Here is a 20,866-nt window from a genome sequence, read left to right on the forward strand (position 1 = left end):
CGTATGAGGTATGACTCCTATTATTCCAATCAGCTGTATTTTACCAAGTTCTCATTCACACTATTGTTACGAGCCCAAAGGACCCCAAAACCCAGCAGCAATAGACATTCACCAAAACAAGTAGTTATTTAAACAAAAGTTGTTTTTAATTATCTTTAAACATAAAAACAGAATCAAACTTTAACTTATCTCTATACTTAACTAACCCAAATTAACCCTCTTCTAATTCTAAGTGCATGTGTATGATGTGTGTGCAAATTTAAGAAAAGTTATTTGGTTCACTTCTTCTTCTTCCAAGTTCTCAGGTTGCAGGCAATTCTTATACTATGCACAGAATTTAACATGTATAGAGTTCACCAGGCTTTGGGGCTCGAAAGGTAAATGTTTACTTCTCTGCAACGTTCTTGTAGGGTTTGCAGAGAGAGATTTGTTGTTCCAGGATTTACACAACTGAGGTACCACCATTAGTCACCTCAATGCCTTGTGGATGAAACTTGCCCCATCAGGGTTCTCCAGATAACCTTTTTCTTTCAGGCTACTTTAGAGTTCCTTTCTGTTCCACTTATTCCAAGAGAAACATCAAACAGATAGCATTTTCAGCCATTCGCCTGGTTTCCAACCAGCTTTTCCTGGCTTGTTTCAGCCGTGACTGTTCAGTCTCTTTCAGTGTCACACACACTGGCTGAGAGAGCTTGTCTTCTCTCTCTCTCTCTCTTTCTCTCTCTCTCTCTCTCTCTCTGTCTCTCCCCCCAACTGCCAGGAAGCCCATGTGACTCTCTCACTTGCAAAAACCCCCACCTTCTTCAGCAAACAACAGGAGTTATCCTTCTGCTCCCATGTGTTGTCTTAGATAAAAACCCAGGAGTGACCTTTCTGTGAGAACTCTGTAGGTACTTGCAAACAGCCAATTTGTCTCCTCTTCCAAACAATGGTCTATTCATTTCATGATGTCATTTCAATTAGCACCTACTTTTGAAATGTGCATAGCATTCTCCATAGCCTCTGCAATGTTACTGAATATGAATTCTTCAATATTTCCAATAAGATATGTTTTAAACTGTGTGTATGTATGTATGTAACCAACTCTAATTTTACCAAATATATATATTCCATTACACTATTCTTATTATACATCCTTAAAATGTTCTCCAAAATAGATGTTAAAGCAGCAGAGAGAAACCAAAACATTATAGACCTTCCTCTTAACATAAGTAATGAACTTACATTTGTAATTTTGCAACCTAAGGTGACAGTTTTTGCATTAAAGGAGCTTTGAAAGATTATGTCTTTGCTATTTCCCCATCTGCTTCCTTTATAATCCTGACGTGAAAGTAATCAGACTCCCAGCCATTTGTAAGTTTTTAATGATATTATCTTTCCTGGTTTTTTTAATTTTAATTTTTTTTAAAATTAGACATACAGCACTGTAACAGGCCAATTCAGCCTGACGAGTCCATGCTGCCCAATTTACATCTCATTAACCTGCATCTGGTACGTTTTGAAAGGTGGGAGGAATCTGGAACACCCGGAGAAAACCCACTTAGACACGGGGAGAACAGAGAAACTCATTACAGACAGCTTGGGATTTGAACCCAGTTCCAGTCCCAATCGCTGGCGCTGCTATGCCAATCATAACACTCTTTTGCTTACATCACTTTCAAATATACACCATTCTTATGCATTTTAATGATCCACCTATCCTACAAATATTCCTCTCTATAAATGTCTCACTTTATCGGCCAACGTTTGTTAATTCTACTGGGAGTTTCAAATGTAAAATTACATAATGTCATGCTACAATGGTAATTTTTGGAGGTACAGGAAAGATTAATGACTTTCACATGGCTCATATATACAGAGCAATGACAAATAAGTTTGAAACAAATGAATTAAGTAACAATGAAACAATCCATCCCCTTCAAAAACTATATAGGGTGCAAATAATTATGGCCTCCCTAATAATAAAACTACAAGAACTCTCTCTTCAAGTATTATCAACTAAACACAACTGACACACTCCAATGGACATAACAGCTTGGAAGTCCTGATTCTCCATTGCTGTTATATCATGGATGCTTATTTGCCTTAAGGGAACTGGATACATCTGTTACAGCAACACACTTTCAAGTCTTCTAATGCAGTCAGAAAATTAAATGACCATGCTTTACTTTCATTTTAAGGAAAATTTTCAGAAAGACTAATTTGACACTTTCAAAGCATAGGCTTTCCATTTTTTTTTCCCTTTATAGTTCCACGACCTTTATAATCTGTATTTCTGAGTTAATGGACTACAAAAATTGCTTCCTGGAGCAGTCTAGAAACTACCTTATTTATGTTGTAATGTCACCAGCTATTATTGAAAGACTGAAACTCCACTTTACCATGTTATGGACTTCAATATAAAATTACTATTATTACAAATTTTACTTAGTGAGTTTCACCTTGGGGGTTGGTGCAGGCTGCAACCATTCACAATTTTCACAACATTTAAAAATGGCATGACCCAAACTATAAATAAGACCAAGAACAATGGTTGTTTATTCAAGGAAAGCAGATATAACAGATATAAGTCATGTGATTGGGACAATTAAAAAAAACAGAATTCAGTATTGATCAGCCAGCTATCTGATAAACACAGAGGTGGAATGACTCTGTGTGGAAATGGATATTTCTGCTCATTCTCCTTGTCAAGGGAATGACTGAACCATTGAGACCATTTTAATGGTCATTTTGATTGATCCATAACTGGGTAAAGGAAGCAGGAAAATTCCTGCATTGGATCGTGGCCATTATGATGGTCATTTTGACAGACACATGCCTGAATTTTGGAAGCATCATGAAAGTCATACATTTTGTTTCCCCTACGCAAAGAAGAGGGACACCCATTCATATGAAAGAACATTTCTCTGGAAGCAACTCGACAAGGACTCGTGGGTTTTTGGCAGTCTCAAACTCCTTCGTAATTACTTCTGAGCATCAGTTTGAAAGTCTGAGTTTCAACACAGGATTTCTAAGACTGAACTTTGGGAATGACTTTCCAGAATTGTGCCTAAGCTATAATGGTTTGGGTATTCCACACAAACAAACACACACACACACACACACACACACACACACACACACACACACACACACGAACAAAATATATTCATGCATAGTTGGGGTACATTTAAGTAAAATGTTATATAATGAATAATTATTAATAAATATGGCGAGCTCTCCACTGGCCACCGTGACAGAGCTGCACCAAAGAAAAGGTACAAGGACTGCCTAAAGAAATCTCTTGGTGCCTGCCACATTGACCACCGCCAGTGGGCTGATAACGCCTCAAACCGTGCATCTTGGCGCCTCACAGTTTGGCGGGCAGCAACCTCCTTTGAAGAAGACCGCAGAGCCCACCTCACTGACAAAAGGCAAAGGAGGAAAAACCCAACACCCAACCCCAACCAACCAATTTTCCCCTGCAACCGCTGCAACCGTGTCTGCCTGTCCCGCATCGGACTTGTCAGCCACAAACGAGCCTGCAGCTGACGTGGACTTTTTACACCCTCCATAAATCTTCGTCCGCGAAGCCAAGCCAAAGAAAGAGATTAATAAATATATTGTTTTAAAAATAACACTGTTGGTCTGCAACCTAATAGTATACTAAAGAAAACAATTATAGTCCTTAAATTAACAAATATTGGAAGGTTTTTTTAAATGGCTCACATAGAATTGTCTTAATATCATACCATAAATACATCAGCAAATTTTACACTTGGATTGAAAATACACTGTATTTTGTAAATTAGAAACCCAGCTAGCTTCTGAAAAGGAATCACTTCTGGTCTGACCATAAACTTTTCCTGCGTCATTTCATTCTTTCTCCTGCCAACTGTTCATAGTTGAAATGGATTCTTTCTAACCCTGTGTTGTATTTTATTCTGTTGATTTCTGGATTACATAAATACACCATCAGTAGGAGAATCTACTCCAAAACAACCCTCACTTTAGCTAATCTGCTGCTGATAACATCTTTCCTGTTCCTTACTCTCACCTTCCATAAAAATAAATTATTTCAAAACCCTGTTCCCTATAACCTAACTCACACCAGGTTTCATTCATCCATTACCTCTTTGCTTTTAACAGGTATAAGCTTTTAGTCTGGCAACCCTGAATATTAAGATTCTCATCTTTCTTTTCAAATCCTTCGAAGGCCTTAACCTTTCAAGCTCTGTAACCTCAAGATCTACAATCCTCTGAGATAATTGTGCTCCTCCAATTCTTATCTCTTATTGGTTCCCCATTTTAATCATTGCAACTCTGATAATCATGCCTTCATCTTTTCCGACCCCAGGTTCACTCACTTTTCCCCAAGCTTCTCCATTTTTCATCTGATATTTAAGCTCCTCTTTTAAACCTAAATCCTTAACCAAACCTCTATCCCAAAATATCCTTGTGCTTCTGTTTAATTACATTCGTCAAGTGCCATAGATGTATTATAAGGTTCTATACAAATGCAAGTTATCCATGACTGTCCAGGTTAATCTCGTGTTCACCTGTATGTTCTGCTAATATAATGCTCTGGAGGAATGCAGAGATTATGTGCTGCCGTCTTATGAGACCATGTTGCCTCTGCTCTTTAGTTTGGTAAACCTTGAGAGCAGATATTCTTCAAAACTGAAAAAGTTCATTAAACATATAACCAAGTAAGGGACAGTCACTTCAATTTTCAGGCAGCACTGTGTATTTGAAGGGTATGCTCTAATTTAATCGGTGTTCATCATAATTTCATCATCAGGTTATTTCTTTTACACAAATTTTACATTGAACACTACAATTGCTAATGGATAGACTAATACATTAAATCTTCATGTAAACATTTCATCAAATCATCAGTTGATACAGCTATTTGTCTACCACCTTAAAAGAGTGGCCAGAGGAAAATTGCAAATCAACAAATACATCAAGAATATTCACTTCAGAAATTCGAGGAAATCCAGAAAGCTTGGACTGAGCAAAATGCATAACTTGTAAGTATCTAAAAAAAGTATCTATTAGAAAGATTAAATTTTGCTCTTAGTTGTTTAAAAGAAGCAAAGTGATCTCAAATAAAAAGTTCTTTAAAACTTTTAATACATAGATTCTCAAGGCGGAGTGTGGGAATATTTTGGTGAGGCAAGGGGCTGAAAAATATTTTAGTGGGGTATAGGAATATTTGGGAAATAATTAAAAAGTTGGTTTGAAAAAATAAACTTGTTATGTTGGCGTGAAAGATGCGACTTGGCCACACTGTCAGTACAACACAATTGTGATAACTTCCAAGTAAAATCACTTTGTTCTTTTTATTTTCATAACGTGTGTTTTTGCTCTTCCAATATTTCTGTTATTTCTCCATTGTTTCTCTTATTTTAACTGTTGTTATCCTTGGTTAACATTATAATTATATTTTTCTCTGACCCGTCTTATTATCATCCATTCCACATTATCTCATTGGCATTGAGGATTCCAAATTAACTCAAAAATCATGTCTCCATCCATACCTTTATTTTTTCAGTTCAGTAGTGAGTGAGACTTGTATCTTTGTGCACTAGTGTACTGATGGGGGGGGGGGGGGGGGTCCACCACAGGCGCCAGCCTGAGAGGGATGCCAAAATTGAAAAAAAAGGGACCCAGAAAGTCAAGCACGAGGGTAGTGCAGTTTTGATTCACTCTCTGCGAGAAATGACAGAAACTACTCTAGTGTTTTTTTTTGTTTTTTTTAAGGTCAGTAGTCTTCCTTACAGTATTACATTTTTCAATTCAGGGAGCTCGCACTGTTGTAAATTCAAAATGAGCAGACCAAGCATGGTTCATCAATATTCAGTGGAGTTCTTGAAGTTTGAGTTTATACTTGCTGTACACAATGAACGTGCACCTTTTTTGCCTATTATGCCAACAGACTTTGACAAGAATCAATGAAAGCAGGCCATCTTGAAGCTCATTTGAGGGTAAAACATCCTAACCATGTCAATTCAAAATTGGAATATTTTAAATCACTGAAAAAGAAGTTTGAAAATAGATCAAAAATCACTTGATTATTTGCTGCACAAACTGCAGCCCTGAATCGTACTGTTGAAGCTAGCTATGAAATTTCTCTGCTGATAGCAAAACATGGGAAGAATCACATAATTGGGGAGGAATTGATTAAACCCGCATTATCATTGTTTCTCACACAGTTCTGCAAAAGGATGACAAAGATGTCCAAGCAATGCCACTGAGTAATAGTACTGTCTGCAACAGAATAGATGATGTGGGTCAAGATGTTGAAAAACAGCTTATTGAGAAGTTGAAATCACGAAAGTTCTCAATACATACAACTGGATGAATCTACTCATGGGAAAGTGAGGTTCTGGTATTGGTAAACATGAGATATATTGATCGGGAAGAGTTTCAAGAAGAGATGTTGTTTTGTGAATCATTAGGAACCACCATTACTGAAGTTGATACCTACAGCAAGATCAAAAATTATTTGGATGAAAATGAAATACCAAAATAAACATTGTATCTTGTGCTTCAGATGGTGCCTCTGCTATGATGGGTAAAAAAAATAGGATGTTTAAAATTAATGAAGGATGAAAATCCAAACATGTTGGTTGTGCATTGTGTTATCGACCAAGAAAATTTGTGGCCAAGAACAAATTTGGTAAACATGAGATATATTGATCGGGAAGATTCTGCATTCTATGGTCAAGTGTATCAATGCCATCAAAGGTAATGTTTAAGCAGTCTGGTATCGAAAAAATGCAGAACATTTGAGATTATGGCTTCACACTGAAGTAAGGTGGTTGTCAAAGGGAAACTGCTTCAAAAGGTTTATGGAGCTGTTTGGTCTCCTCAGCGAGTTTTTGAAGAACAAACCTGAAATGAAGTTTATGTGAGTTACTTGACGGACATTTTTCAGAAACTAAGTACATAAAACAAGCAACTCCAACTAGCAAATATGATGCTCGTTGATGTAAAAACAAAGATATTTGGATTCATGACACTTTTAGAATTATGCCAAAGGAATATTTCTGCAAGAAATTTCAGTCAATTCTATTGGTTGAATAAATGTGAGGTAACTAATACTGCTACAAACATCATTAACCATTTGAAAATGTTTGTTACCGAGTTCAATGATAGATTTTGTGATTTAAAGATTTTCCAAACATGTTAGTTGTGCATTGCGTTATCCACCAAGAAAACAAGATTTTCCCTCTTGGTTAAGCCAGCCATTGCTGGTGGACTTATCTGAAGTTCCAGTGCAATATCAAGAGGAATTATCTGAGTTACAACATGATGAATCTTGTGAAAACTCTGTTCAAAGTGAAAACAACCATGATGTAGGTCTAATGAGATCGAAAAGGAACACCCAAAGTCGACGACTTTAGCAAGGGAACTGTTGATACATTTTCCATCATCTCATTTAGTAGAATGTAGCTTTAGTACTGTTAGTGATTTGCTACAAGCTAAGATAATCTGCTGGAAATTACAAAATGTAGAGATTTAAGGTTGAAACTAACAAAATTGGTCCCTCTATTCAAAAAAAATCCACCGCCAATGTCAGGGGCAAGGTTCCCACTGAAGTGACAACAATTGTTGAATGTATATTTGAGATGGTTGACATACTGAAGTCGTAGTTGAATATGAAATATGTGCTTCAGAGTATTCCCGACCTTAATTGCAGTAAATGATTCAATTAAAACTTCTTTTGAATATACAGTGTATAACTATTTTCCACTAACAGTGGGACATTCATTTTTTTGGAAAAATTAAAGTGGGACCTAGGCCAAAAAAGGTTGAGTACCACATAAACATAAAAATAGCAAACACAGATTCTTTTTAGAAAAATTCAATTCCATTTCTACTCATGACGGGTGGTCAACTAACTTATCAAAATGTACCAATAAGAGTAAATTATGTATATTTTCCACCCAATAATAAAATCTAAAGTTTGGAAGTGATAATCCCCTATTTCTTTTAGTCTTTTGGAGATGAGCCTTATTTATATGAGGATGTTTTTCTTGCCATATATATGACAAGATAAGCGAATCAAGTGAATCAAAGAAGGATTTAGAAATAAAAATTGGTAACGATTGAAAAAGATACAAATATTTCGATAAAATATTTATTTTAACTGTCTGATTTGCAATTTTCTCATGGAAATAGCAAATAGCAAATATTTATAATAATTTAATGTGTTTAAGAATGGTCTCAATGGCCAGGATTAAGAATGATTGGGAGCGTGATTTGAATAAAGCATTCTTGGATAGGGATTGGGATTCAACTCTTAATTTGATCAATGAATCTTCATTTTGTCCATGACTTTGTTGCAATTGAAGGTGGTGCACAGAATACTAATGTCTCAAGTTAAAGGATCTCAGTTTTATCTTGATATGGATCCATTATGTGATAAGTGTAAAATTTTTGAAGCTTCATTGATTCATATGTTTTGGGAGTGTCCGAACTAGAACATTTTTGGAAAGAGAATTTCCAAACTTTATCAACAATTCTTAATACTAAATTAGAACCATTCCCTTTGATTAGTTTATTTGGTTTTTCTCTAGAAGAGTATATATCTCTGGCCTCAACCCAGAAGAGAATCTTAGCTTTTGCTTTATTGATAGCTAGATGATCAATTTTGATGAAGTGGAAAGATAATGTTTCAGCTCCTCACATTCAATCGTTTGGGGAAAAAAAGATATAATAGTAAAGATGCAAAGCCTAAATTTGATAAAATGTAGGGACCATTCATAGATTATTATCATAAACTGAGGTGTTAAGTGATATGGATGCTCCAGGGATTCCACGTCTGGTGTCTGGGCACTGTTATTTGATTCATATTACAATATATACAGATAACTTTCTTTAGAGGGAGGGGGTAGATTAGTAGGGATTTATTTTCCTTTTTATTATGAAGACAAATAAATAAAGGGGGGTTTTAACTAAAGATCATATCATACACATATAACATTACCATATCAGAGAAGTATAAAATATCCTATGTGTAACCGATATAACAACATTATCATATCAGAGAAGTATAAAATATCATATGTATTTGTATAATTTTTGCATTCAATATTTTTGTACATAGTATGAGCAATGATTTAATTGTTTAATTATTATTATTGTACATTTTGATGTCCTGAATGAAATAAATTGTGTAATAATTATGGTAATACTTCTAATTTACAATTGATATGTGATATGTATATGATATGATTTGTTATCATTAGTATACCTTGTGTAAAGGGTTTTCGTTAAACTCAATTAAAATATTTTAAAAATAAATAAAAGTGTGGCCAGCATATGTCAGTGACTGTAAAAAACGTGATAGAAGTTTGTTTAGAAAATTAGTAAGGTTTTGCATATCTGCAGCTAACATGCAGAATAAAACCTTTGCATATTGTACTTCATGGGCATAAAATAGACCTTAAGGCAATCATGATTTATTTAATTATTTTAAAAACCAGTTTAAAGTGCAAATCATTTGAGATATTAATTTCACAATATTAATTAGTGTCATTTTTTAATTGCTCTAAGTTTCTTCAACTCAAGGTTCTTGCAGCTTGAAACAATAGAAAACTTACATTGCCATCTTGTGGCACATGTCCAAGCAATAATGTCCTAAAATTATTGAGTAATTTTGTTCAACAAAAATTCTACAATAAATTTAATGATACTAATATATTTTAACCAATTTACTTTAGTATATAAATCAATATGAACATATGTAACATTACATCTATATCAAAAGAACTCATACATAACTTTAATACCAATGACAGATAGAGCAACAAAATTGTAGAGTTGCTGCACAAATTTAGCAGCAAATAGATACTATATATTTGAAAGAAAATTATATTATTTTTATTTTTTAAAAAGTAACAAAATGATTGAAGTTAATAATCTATGCACTTATCTCACATCTGGTGTAAATTAAATAGAGGAGTCATATTTCAGCTGAGTTTTAGAAGTTTCCGATTTGACATTTTCTTTTTTAAGTTTTAACAAATAATTTACTGAATCTTCAACATCATTTTTTAAAAAATTTACAGCCAGATGTTAAATAAATTACCTAAGTAACATTTTTAGTTTATATACATTAAAGAACACATGAATTAAATTGTCATTTCTTCATTTTGTCTTAAACATCAGTGAGGAATATTGGAGCTTCCATTTCTCTTCATTCCATCTCAGATTGTCATTACTGCAGTTACAAACATTTCTAATGGATATTTTAAATTACTTATGAAAATTATGAGATAAACAAATGAGAGGGTGAGCAAATTTAAATTCTTGGAAGTCACTATCTTAGAGGATCTTTCTTGATCCCAGCACACTAATGGCATCATGAAGAAAGCACTTCAGCACCTTGACTTCCTCAGGTGTTTGCAGAGGTTTGGTATGACATCAGAAACTCTGGCAAATTTCTACAAAGGTGTGGTGGAAAGTGTGCTGATCAGCTGCATCATGGTCTGGTATGGAGCCACCAATTACCCATGAGCGTAAAGGTCTCCAAAAGGTAGTCAAACAGCCCAGGACATCACAGGTAAAACCTTACCCACCATCGAGAGTATCTACAGGGAACACTGCCATTTGGAGAGCAGCACCAATCATCAAGGATCCACATGGCCCAGCACATGCTCTGTTCTCACTGCTAACAACAGTAAAGAGGTAGAGATGCCACAAGACGCACACACTTCCAGGTTCAGGAACAGCTGCTACCCTCCAGCATCAGACTCCTCAACAACCAACTCAATCAGGGACTCATTTAAAGGCTTTTATTTTTGCACTTTACTGACTTTTTTAAATTTGTTTTCCACAGTTTACATTTTCTTATTTGTTTACATGTGTAATTTTAGTACCTTTTTTTAACACTACCAATAAGTGGTAATTCTGCCTCGCCCATAGGAAAAAATAATCTCAGGGTTGAATCTGAAGTTATGAATATACTCTGTCAATAAATCTGAAATTTGAAGCTATGCAATTATTGAATAAAATATTCTATTTAATTTGCCATTGTATTTTGAAATAATGGTTCATTCTTATTCTAATTTTACTTTTGAATTCTATGATATTAAGTTAGAGCATAAGGACCCCTGCAACTAAAAATTATAATAGGAGACAGTTATCTTTGTTAAGGAATTCAGAATAATTTTTAACTATTTTGGCATCAGTTGTCACAATGCTTCATCACTTAAGTATCCTAATCTTTTCTGAGGTGACAAACTCTGAAGCAAAGTTTCACCTGATTTTCTGCAAATACCCAAGTCACCACATCCACCTGTCTTCCAAAAACTCAATCACTTTGGCAACATAAACAAATAAAAGTCCACATCCCTGGAATGAAAAATTTTTGAGTTTGAGAGAAAACTTGCATGGAATATCAAAACAAAGAATAAGAGTTTCTTTGGATGTATGAATAGAAAGAAGTCAGCTGAGGTAGGTGTGAGACACTGAGAGGATGAGTCTGGTGACAGGAAACAAACAATAATGAGTTGGACTACAGAGAAGGGTGAAAAATCTCGTGCAATGGTGCGAGAATAACAACGTGAGTCTCAATGTGCATAACTGTGGATTTCAGGAGGACCAGGGTGTGGTGGAACACAGTAGTGCAGGTGTGACCTCACACGATTGTACAGGCTGGCCCGCCTCCAACCCTCTAACTCCTCCCCATAAGATTTCCAATAAAGGCTGATAGCCCTCGTCTCCTCACTCCATAACAGCCTTAGATCCGTGCCAGCAGTATGTGGAGACATACCTGATGTTTCAGAATATTAAGGCCTTTAATCACTCGCTTTGAGTCTGCTTGTGGTTATTGATCATGCTACATAAGGACAACCACCCTCCACTACACATCAATAACTCTGTAGTGGAGACAGTAGAGAGCACCAAGTTCCCCGGAGTCCATTTAAATGACCTATCCTGGACACACATCTCCTCACTTGTCTGTAAGTCACAACAGCGACTGTGATTGCTGAGAAGAATGAGATGGGAAAGGCTACTGGACACCATCCTGCCAACTTTTTCAGGAGCTCTATAGAATGCTTCCTTTCTAGCTGCATCACAGTGAAGTATGGTTCCTGAAGTGTATTGGATCGGAAGTCAATCCACAGGACCATAAGAACAGCAGGGAGGATTACTGGGGTCTCCCTCCCCCACCAATAACTCGATCTACCGGGATTGTTGTCTGAAAAGGGCTCAGAAAATCATTAAGGACCACTACCACCCCACACATAACATCTTCAAGGTGCTCCCATCAGGAAAGAGATACCAAAGTATCAGAGCCAGAACAACCAGGCTGAAAAACAGCTTCTTCCCAGAGGCAGAGAGATTGCTGAATGACTGATATACTGCTCATACAATCCCTCTGAGGATTTACTATTATGTAACAATATTTTATATATATATATATATATATATGTATACACACACACACACACACACACACACACAGCATATAAATCACTTATAAATATGTGTACTATGTCTTTATATGTGTTTGCATGTATTTGCACCGAAAACCAAAGAATGCCATTTTGTCCAGTAGTACTTTACAATTGAATAAACTTTAACTTAAATGGCAGTTATGTTAAATCATTTTTTTTCCATTGGTCTACAGCTTAGTTTCACTGCAAGCATCCCTACGATAATAGATGAACAACGGGATAATTACAAATAAAAGGGAGGAAATTGGAGAAAAACACAGATCTACAGGCAGGCAAATTGCTGGGATCTGATGATCTTCACCAAAGGGTTTAAAGAAACTCACTATACAGCTAATGGACCCGTTGGTTGATGCTCTTTTTTCAAATTTTCCTAAATTCCAGGAGGGTGCCATTACATTGGAAAACAGCCAATTACAAGACGATATAGCTACAAAATAAAGTAATGGTTATTTAAAAATGAGGTACATATAAATTTCTTCTCTCAGAAGATGGTGAATCTCTGGAATTCTTTGAGAATGATGGAGGCCAGATCATTACATATATTTAATGTGGAGATAGGTAAATACTTAAAAAAAGGTTTTTTTTGTTGTGAGAAATTGGCACAAAACAGAAACAAGCCATAGATCAACCTTGATCATGTTGAATGATGGAGCACGAGGATGACCTACTCCTACTTCCCCGTATTTTTTGAACTCTCTAACTCAAATAGTTTTTGAATAGTTCAACACAGAGGCAGATAGATTGTTGTCAAAGGTGTGATATGACTGGAAAGGGAGTTAACGTTTCAATCAGATTGGCCATATTCTGATGGTGGAACAGGCTCAAAATTCCTGTTCCAAAATTGCATGGTTTATAGGGAGGTTTGTAAGATTTTGAGAAATGGTTCACGGTTGGCCTGGACAGGGGCCATGTGGCCACAGAGGCTGCACAGGAGGTATGCAGCAATGGAGGTGGTGGGATCCAGGAACACTTAAATGTCTTTGAAGGGACTCTCTTGCCTTGTTCTCATCTTGATTGGGGCACTGGACACATGGGTGCCTCTTTGTGTACCTCTATAAGGCAAAGGTGGTGGGGGGAATTGTGCTTTTTTGTGTACATGACAATAATCTTGAATATGGGCAACCAGTTGTCCAATGTAATAAAGGTTGAAATGATTTTCGAACACTCTTAGGTTGAAGGCTGATGGGTGTTAGAGATAGAGAATTTAGGTTAAAATGGCTTAAGTTAAAATGTGATGATTAATCATAAAAAGGGAAGCCAGAACGGACAGGGAGCTTACTAGCAGCCAAGGACAAAAAGTTCAGCTGGATATGTTTTTTTTTAAACATATCTTTTCATGGTCATAGTGAGAGACATGCAGGAGACAAAAGATTGATAAGAAGGGTGAGAAACAGAATTTAGTGTATGTAGAGTTCGCAGCGTACGTAACGAACGTGATAATTAAAAATGCAGTTGTACTTAGAATGCTTTTGCAATACTAACCAATTAAAACAGTATTAATAAGAAGGGGAAGGGCAAACAACAAGGGTATAAAAATCAATGCACTGTATGTATCGGGGCTTAACTGGTGAGAAGCCAGTTGAGTCCAACTCTGCAGACTTGTAAATAAAGCTTGTCGTGTCATCAGTTTTTAAAGAGACTCATGTGTGAGAAGTTTTATTTCTGACAAATGGGGGCTCGTCCGGGATCTACACTCCAGCCGTGAGGGGAGGCGAGAAGAGGGACATCGGAGGCGGTGCACCCCGCTGAGTTCAGCGGCTCCTAGTCCCTTGCTCGTCGCTTCGGGCGGCTTGAGCGAGTGGTATCCGGACAAGGTGACACGACAAGACGGAGAGGAGAAGGGTGACGGTTCAATCCCCGGGAAGACACCGGTAAGTGACGACTTACGATTGTGGTGTGGGGATTGGGTAACAGGTGTAACGGGATACACCTGTTTGGATAAAAAACCTAACGTAATAGATCAGGTATAGAGCTTTTGTCGTGGCGTGAGGACCCTGTCGTGGGACTCTAGGATAGACCCCAGGGAAACCTCGGCGGTAACCGAAGGAGGGACAGCACCTCCGACGAAGTGCCGAGAAGAGAGGGGTCAACCCCAGGGAAACCTCAGCGGTAACCGAAGGAGGGACAGTACCTCCGACGAGGCGTCTGAGAAGAAGGGAGTAGGGTCCAGAACGAGAGGGTCCTCAGCAACGATAAACAGATCTAAGTGGGAAAATGGGAGGATCAAAATCTAAGGGCTCATCTGAAAATTCAGGACAATTCCTGGGAGTTCCCCTTGACAGCCCTTTGGGGAGAATGTTTGAAAATTGGGATAGTAAAAGATATCGAGACAAAAACAAGAAAAAGATGGTTCAATATTGTCTCCTTTGGTCGAAACAACCTATTAAAGGTTCCTCGGTCTGGTGGCCGAAATTTGGATCTGATGAGGATTGGATTAGACAAGCATTAAACATATATGTAAATTCGAGACCAAAGGTGAATCAAGAAGAGTCAGCATATGCATTTTGTTGGGTTCCCTGGCCAGGATCCTTAACAGAATGTTTTAAATTGAGGGTAGCGGGAGAAAAGAAGTGGGAACCTCTGGACAACCTTCCCCCTCCTTATATTCCCCCGGTGCCTACTGCACCCGAGGAAAGCTCATTACCGGAGGGGAAAGGTGATGAATCTGACTGCCCCGAAAGGGGCCGGGAAAAAAAGAATGAATTAAGGGAGTCGGACCCTAAACTTCCACCGGTAAACTGACCCTGGACAAGATCCCAGACTGGTCCAGGACCATCAAAGTTTTCAGTAAGCCTAAATCCCCTGAGGGAAGTTCCTATGGGAGGACCGGGAGGGGGAACGGGATATGTGAATGTTCCCCTAACTAGTACAGAGGTGCGGGGATTTAAGAAAGAAATGAAAAAGTTATTGGAAGATCCTATAGGACTGGCCGAACAGCTCGACCAATTCCTGGGACCAAACACATACGTGGGAAGAGATGCAGGCAATAATGGGAACATTATTCTCACCCCAGGAGAGGCAGATGATTCGACGGGCTGCCCTCCTCATGTGGGAATATGAACAACCTGGGGACCCCAGACCCCATGAACAAAAATATCCCTTAAATGAACCCAGGTGGGACAAACGAACACCCGAGGGATTGGCAAGTATGAGACAATATAGAGAGTGGACAATTAAAGGGATACGGGAGGCTGTGCCAAAGGGTCACAATTTCACCAAGGCATTTGGGAACCACCAGGGGAAAGACGAGTCCCCTACTGATTTCTTGGAGAGGGTGAGAAAGAATGTCCAACAGTATGCGGGCGTGGACCCTAGTACACCAATGGGTGAACAGCTTATTCGAATTGAATTTGTTTCTAAATCATGGCAGGACATTAGAAAGAAACTAGAAAAGGAGGAGGACTGGAGCGAAAAACCCTTAAGCGACCTGTTAAAAAAGGCGCAAAAAGTATATGTGCAGAGAGAAGAAGAAGATCAAAAGAGGGCGACAAAGGTTATGGTACAGACTATCCGACAGATGAATGCCGAATCCAGAGGGGAAAGAAAACAAAACCTTCCTCTAAACAATCCAAGATATCCAAGAGAGGGAAGACCCCGGAGGTTCGTTAAGTGCTATTACTGCAATGAGGAAGGACACTTTAAGAGGGAATGCCCCCGATACAAGAGGGAATTGCGTGCCCTCGAACTTATGGAAGAAGATTAGGGGGGTCAGGGGTTCCAAATGTTGGGGACCAAGTATAAGAGGGAACCCCTGGTAAAACTAAAAATTGGTCCCAAGGGAGAAGAGGTGGTGTTTATGGTGGACACAGGAGCGGAACGAAGTAGTGTAATAACTGTGCCAATCGGGACTGAACCTGTAAAAAGTAATTTAAAAATTTCTGGGATAGAAGGGGCTCCCAGAATGGTATCAATAATTCCCCAAGTAACAGTGAAACTGGAAGAAAGAGAAGGGGTACAAGACCTCTTGTTGTTACCGTCGGCTGGATTTAACCTCCTAGGAAGGGACTTACAGGCTCTCCTAGGTTTGGGTGCTCTCCCTGTGGACGGAGAAGTGCGAGTCCACCTCTGTGCTCTAAAGGAAGAGGATGAACGGCAGATTGACGAGAGAGTCTGGTATAAGGAGGGAAATCGAGGAGGTCTGGACATCCCACCTTTACATGTCACATTAATACCAGGTCATCAGCCGGTAAGGAAACGTCAGTATCCTATTTCTTTGGAAGGAAGAAAAGGGCTACAGCTGGTAATTGAGACTCTAATATGAGACGGACTATTAGAAGAATGCATGTCACCTTATAACACCCCTATACTCCCAGTGAAAAAGTCAGATGGATCCTATCGCCTAGTTCAGGATCTAAGAAGTTTGAATGCTATTGTTCAGACCCGCCACCCAGTGGTGCCCAATCCCTATACTATTATGAGTCGGATTCCCCCAGACCATGAGTGGTTTAGTGTTATCGACTTGAAGGATGCCTTCTGGACGTGTCCATTAGAAGAGGAAAGTAGAGATATGTTTGCGTTTGAATGGGAAAATCCATGGACAGGTAGACGGAGACAGCTTCGGTGGACTGTATTGCCCCAAGGGTTCACTGAATCTCTGAACCTGTTTGGACAAATGCTAGAACAAATCCTGGTGGACTATCCACAATCTGATGATTCCCAACTAATGCAGTATGTGGACGATTTACTATTATCAGGACCCAAGGAACAAGAAATGAGGGGAAATACAATTAGACTCTTGAATTATCTGGGGAAAAAGGGTCTACGGGTGTCCAGGAACAAGTTACAGTTCGTTGAGAGAACTGTGGTATATCTGGGACACCAGATAAGTAAAGGACAGAAACGGATTACCCCTGAACGGATTGCGGGAATTACTAGAATGCCGTTACCCCGTAATAAGAAGGAAATAAGACAATTCCTGGGACCCTTAGGTTACTGTAGGTTATGGATAGAGGACTACTCAGCGTTGGTGAAGTTTATGTATGAAAAACTGACAAATGAAAATGAATATCCATTGAAATGGACCCAGGAGGAGGAGGGATGGTTTGAGGACTTGAAGCATCGCCTGACACGAGCCCCGGTACTCACTCTGCCCTCTTTAAAACAGCCCTTCCAGCTATTTGTCACTCATAACCAAGGAACAGCTGTGGGAGTTTTAACACAGGAAAAAGGCGGTCAGCGACACCCAGTGGCTTTCCTTTCCAAAATGATGGACCCAGTGTCTCGCGGATGGCCGACATGTATCCAGGGAGTAGCGGCTGCTGCTCTGTTGGTAGAGGAAGCACGTAAACTTACTTTTGGAGGAAAGATGACTGTGTACACCTCCCATTCTGTGAGTGTTTTATTAACACAAACTGCCCATCGATGGCTGACTGATTCTCGCATATTAAAGTATGAAACCATTTTAATGGTCGGAGAAGATCTACAGTTTGCAAAGATTAATAGCTGCAACCCAGCTCAGTTTTTATACGGCAGTGAAACAGAGAGAGAGGTGGAGCACGACTGTGTCGAGTTGACGGATCTTCAGACCAAGACCCGAGAAGATCTTTGCGATACTCCTCTGGGAGAAGGATATGAATTCTACATTGACGGCTCCGCCAGATGTGTTGACGGAATGAGAAGAAGTGGGTATGCTATAATAGAAGGAAATACTTGGAAAGTAGTAGAATCCACGAGACTACCCGGAAGCTGGTCAGCACAGTCCTGTGAACTATATGCCTTGCAGAGAGCCCTCAGAATACTGGCAGAGAAAACTGGAACGATTTACACTGATTCCAAATACGCATACGGGGTAGTGCATACCTTTGGTAAGATCTGGAAGGAGCGTGGTCTAATTACATCAAGAGGAAAGGAATTGGCACACGAACAGATGATTACTCTGACTTTAGAAGCCTTGACATTACCCCAGGAAATAGCAGTGGTCTACATACCAGGTCATCAGAGGGGAGATACCCCGACAGCAATTGGAAACAGACTGGCTGATGAAGAAGCCAAAAGGGCAGCCATGCAACGAGAAGTCCGTTTGCTGACCTTAATCCCAATAAGGCAAGGCATAAAGAAGGCTCCCATTTTCACTGCTAAGGAAGAAAAGGACATGGCTCAGCTGGGCGCAAGCCAGCTGCCTGATGGAACATGGAAGACACCAGATGGAAGAATGGTTCTAAATAAAGAAATAACTCACAATATTTTAAAACTCCTGCATCATCAGAGCCACTGGGGCACCCAAGCCTTATGTGACACAGTGCTTCGAGAATATGTGTGTAAGGGAATCTACACCTTGGCCCAACAGGAGGTGCAGAACTGTCACCTATGCACAAAAATTAATAAGAAGATAATAAGGACAGGGACCATGGGAGGTCAACCATTAGCCATACGCCCTTTTCAAAGTATCCAGATCGACTTCACAGAGTTACCTCAGGTCCAAAGATGGAAGTATCTGTTGGTGGTAATAGATCACTTTACCCGATGGGTGGAAGCCTTCCCAACAGTAAATGCTACAGCCTCTACAGTAGCTCGCCTCCTCCTAGAGCAGATAATCCCCAGATATGGTATAATGGATTCTATACACTCAGACAGGGGTCCACATTTTTGTTCAAAAATCCAGCAATTGATTTGTAATGCATTACAGGTCTCTTGGAAATTGCATACCCCTTGGCATCCACAAAGCTCAGGGAGGGTTGAACGTATGAATGGAACCCTAAAAATGCAATTGACAAAATTAATGGTGGAAACTAAAATGCCTTGGATAAAGTGTCTGCCCCTGGCTTTATTGAGAATTCGTACTGCCCCACGAAAAGATGTAGGGTTGTCCCCTTATGAAATGATGTTTGGACTTCCCTTCTGGAGTACAGTTGAGGGGTGTCCCACCTTGGGGGAAGGGGATATATTTGTTAGGAACTATTTACAGGTACTGTCACGCTCTCTTACAGATTTACGAAAGAGAGGACTATTGGCACAAACACCGCCTCTAGACTTTTCTTTACACAAAGTGGAACCAGGAGACTGGATTCTCATCAAGACCTGGAAAACTGAAAAACTCCAGCCCCAGTGGGAAGGTCCATACCAAGTTCTCTTAACTACAGAGGCTGCAGCACGAACAAGAGAGAAGGGGTGGACACACGCATCCAGATTTAAGGGACCTGTAGAGGCGCCTCAGGACCCTGATACGAACTCAGATTGGACTTGTGTTCCTGGAGAAAAACCTCTTACCTTGCGATTTCGCAGAAAGACTTGATTCACAATGTTATTGTTATGTTCTTTGATTTTTCTTAGTTTGCCTATGTCTTTATCAGGTGTGAAATGTAAGAAATGCAGAGACACAGTGGTCCTGTTTCAGAACCGCATTTGGGGAAGAAAGGAGGGTAATTTTATTTCCCATACCTCAGTCCCTGAGAAATGCTGGGCAGAAAATACCACTCAACATCTATATACCCCTTGTGTGGAAAAAGAAGGAAATAATATGGGTCATTATATACAGATTCCTAATACCACTCCTTTCCCTCTTAACGGTTGGAAGGGTGACTCAGGCCCACCATGCCCTGATGGACTCTGGTTTTGCATACACCAGCGTACTGTTCCAATAAGAAATTCCACTCCACAGTCAAAAGTGCCTGCCCCTTTAAGACAGCCGGACTTAGTTCGAGTCCATCCAAATAACCATGAAAGTTTCGGTAATGCAGTTGGGGGAGATAACCTTTTTGTAGATCTTGCAACTAAAATTGCAGGAACTTTTAATGTAACCAATTGTTGGGTCTGCGGGGGAACGGGGATATGGAGTATCCCCAAATGGATTATTCTGGGTATGTGGTAATACTTATTTTGCCCTGTATTATTCCCTGTCTACGCAGCCTGGTGATTTCCATGGTCCAACAGGCTATGCAACCAGGGGAACTGGGAGATCCCGTTAGAATTTTAATTCAGCACGAAATTAATTTATCATGATACGTTTCTCTTCCCTGAGTTAAAATCCCCATATATATATATATATATATATATATATAATACACACATTTTAAAGAGAGAAAGGGGTGGATTGTTAGAGATAGAGAATTTAGGTTAAAATGGCTTAAGTTAAAATGTGATGATTAATCATAAAAAGGGAAGCCAGAACGGACAGGGAGCTTACTAGCAGCCAAGGACAAAAAGTTCAGCTGGATATGTTTTTTTTTAAACATATCTTTTCATGGTCATAGTGAGAAACATGCAGGAGACAAAAGATTGATAAGAAGGGTGAGAAACAGAATTTAGTGTATGTAGAGTTCGCAGCGTACGTAACGAACGTGATAATTAAAAATGCAGTTGTACTTAGAATGCTTTTGCAATACTAACCAATTAAAACAGTATTAATAAGAAGGGGAAGGGCAAACAACAAGGGTATAAAAATCAATGCACTGTATGTATCGGGGCTTAACTGG

At 39.0% G+C, this 20,866-nt stretch overlaps 1 long non-coding RNA gene across 4 annotated transcripts in view; it reads right to left on the bottom strand.

Annotated features, from left to right (window-relative positions):
• Window positions 1–20,866, bottom strand: part of LOC138764169 (uncharacterized) — a 100,427-nt gene that overhangs the window by 78,947 nt on the left and 614 nt on the right. The window lies entirely within an intron of this gene.

This window comes from Narcine bancroftii, chromosome 5 (genome assembly GCF_036971445.1).
Source record: "Narcine bancroftii isolate sNarBan1 chromosome 5, sNarBan1.hap1, whole genome shotgun sequence".
Classification (NCBI taxonomy): Eukaryota; Metazoa; Chordata; class Chondrichthyes; order Torpediniformes; family Narcinidae; genus Narcine; species Narcine bancroftii.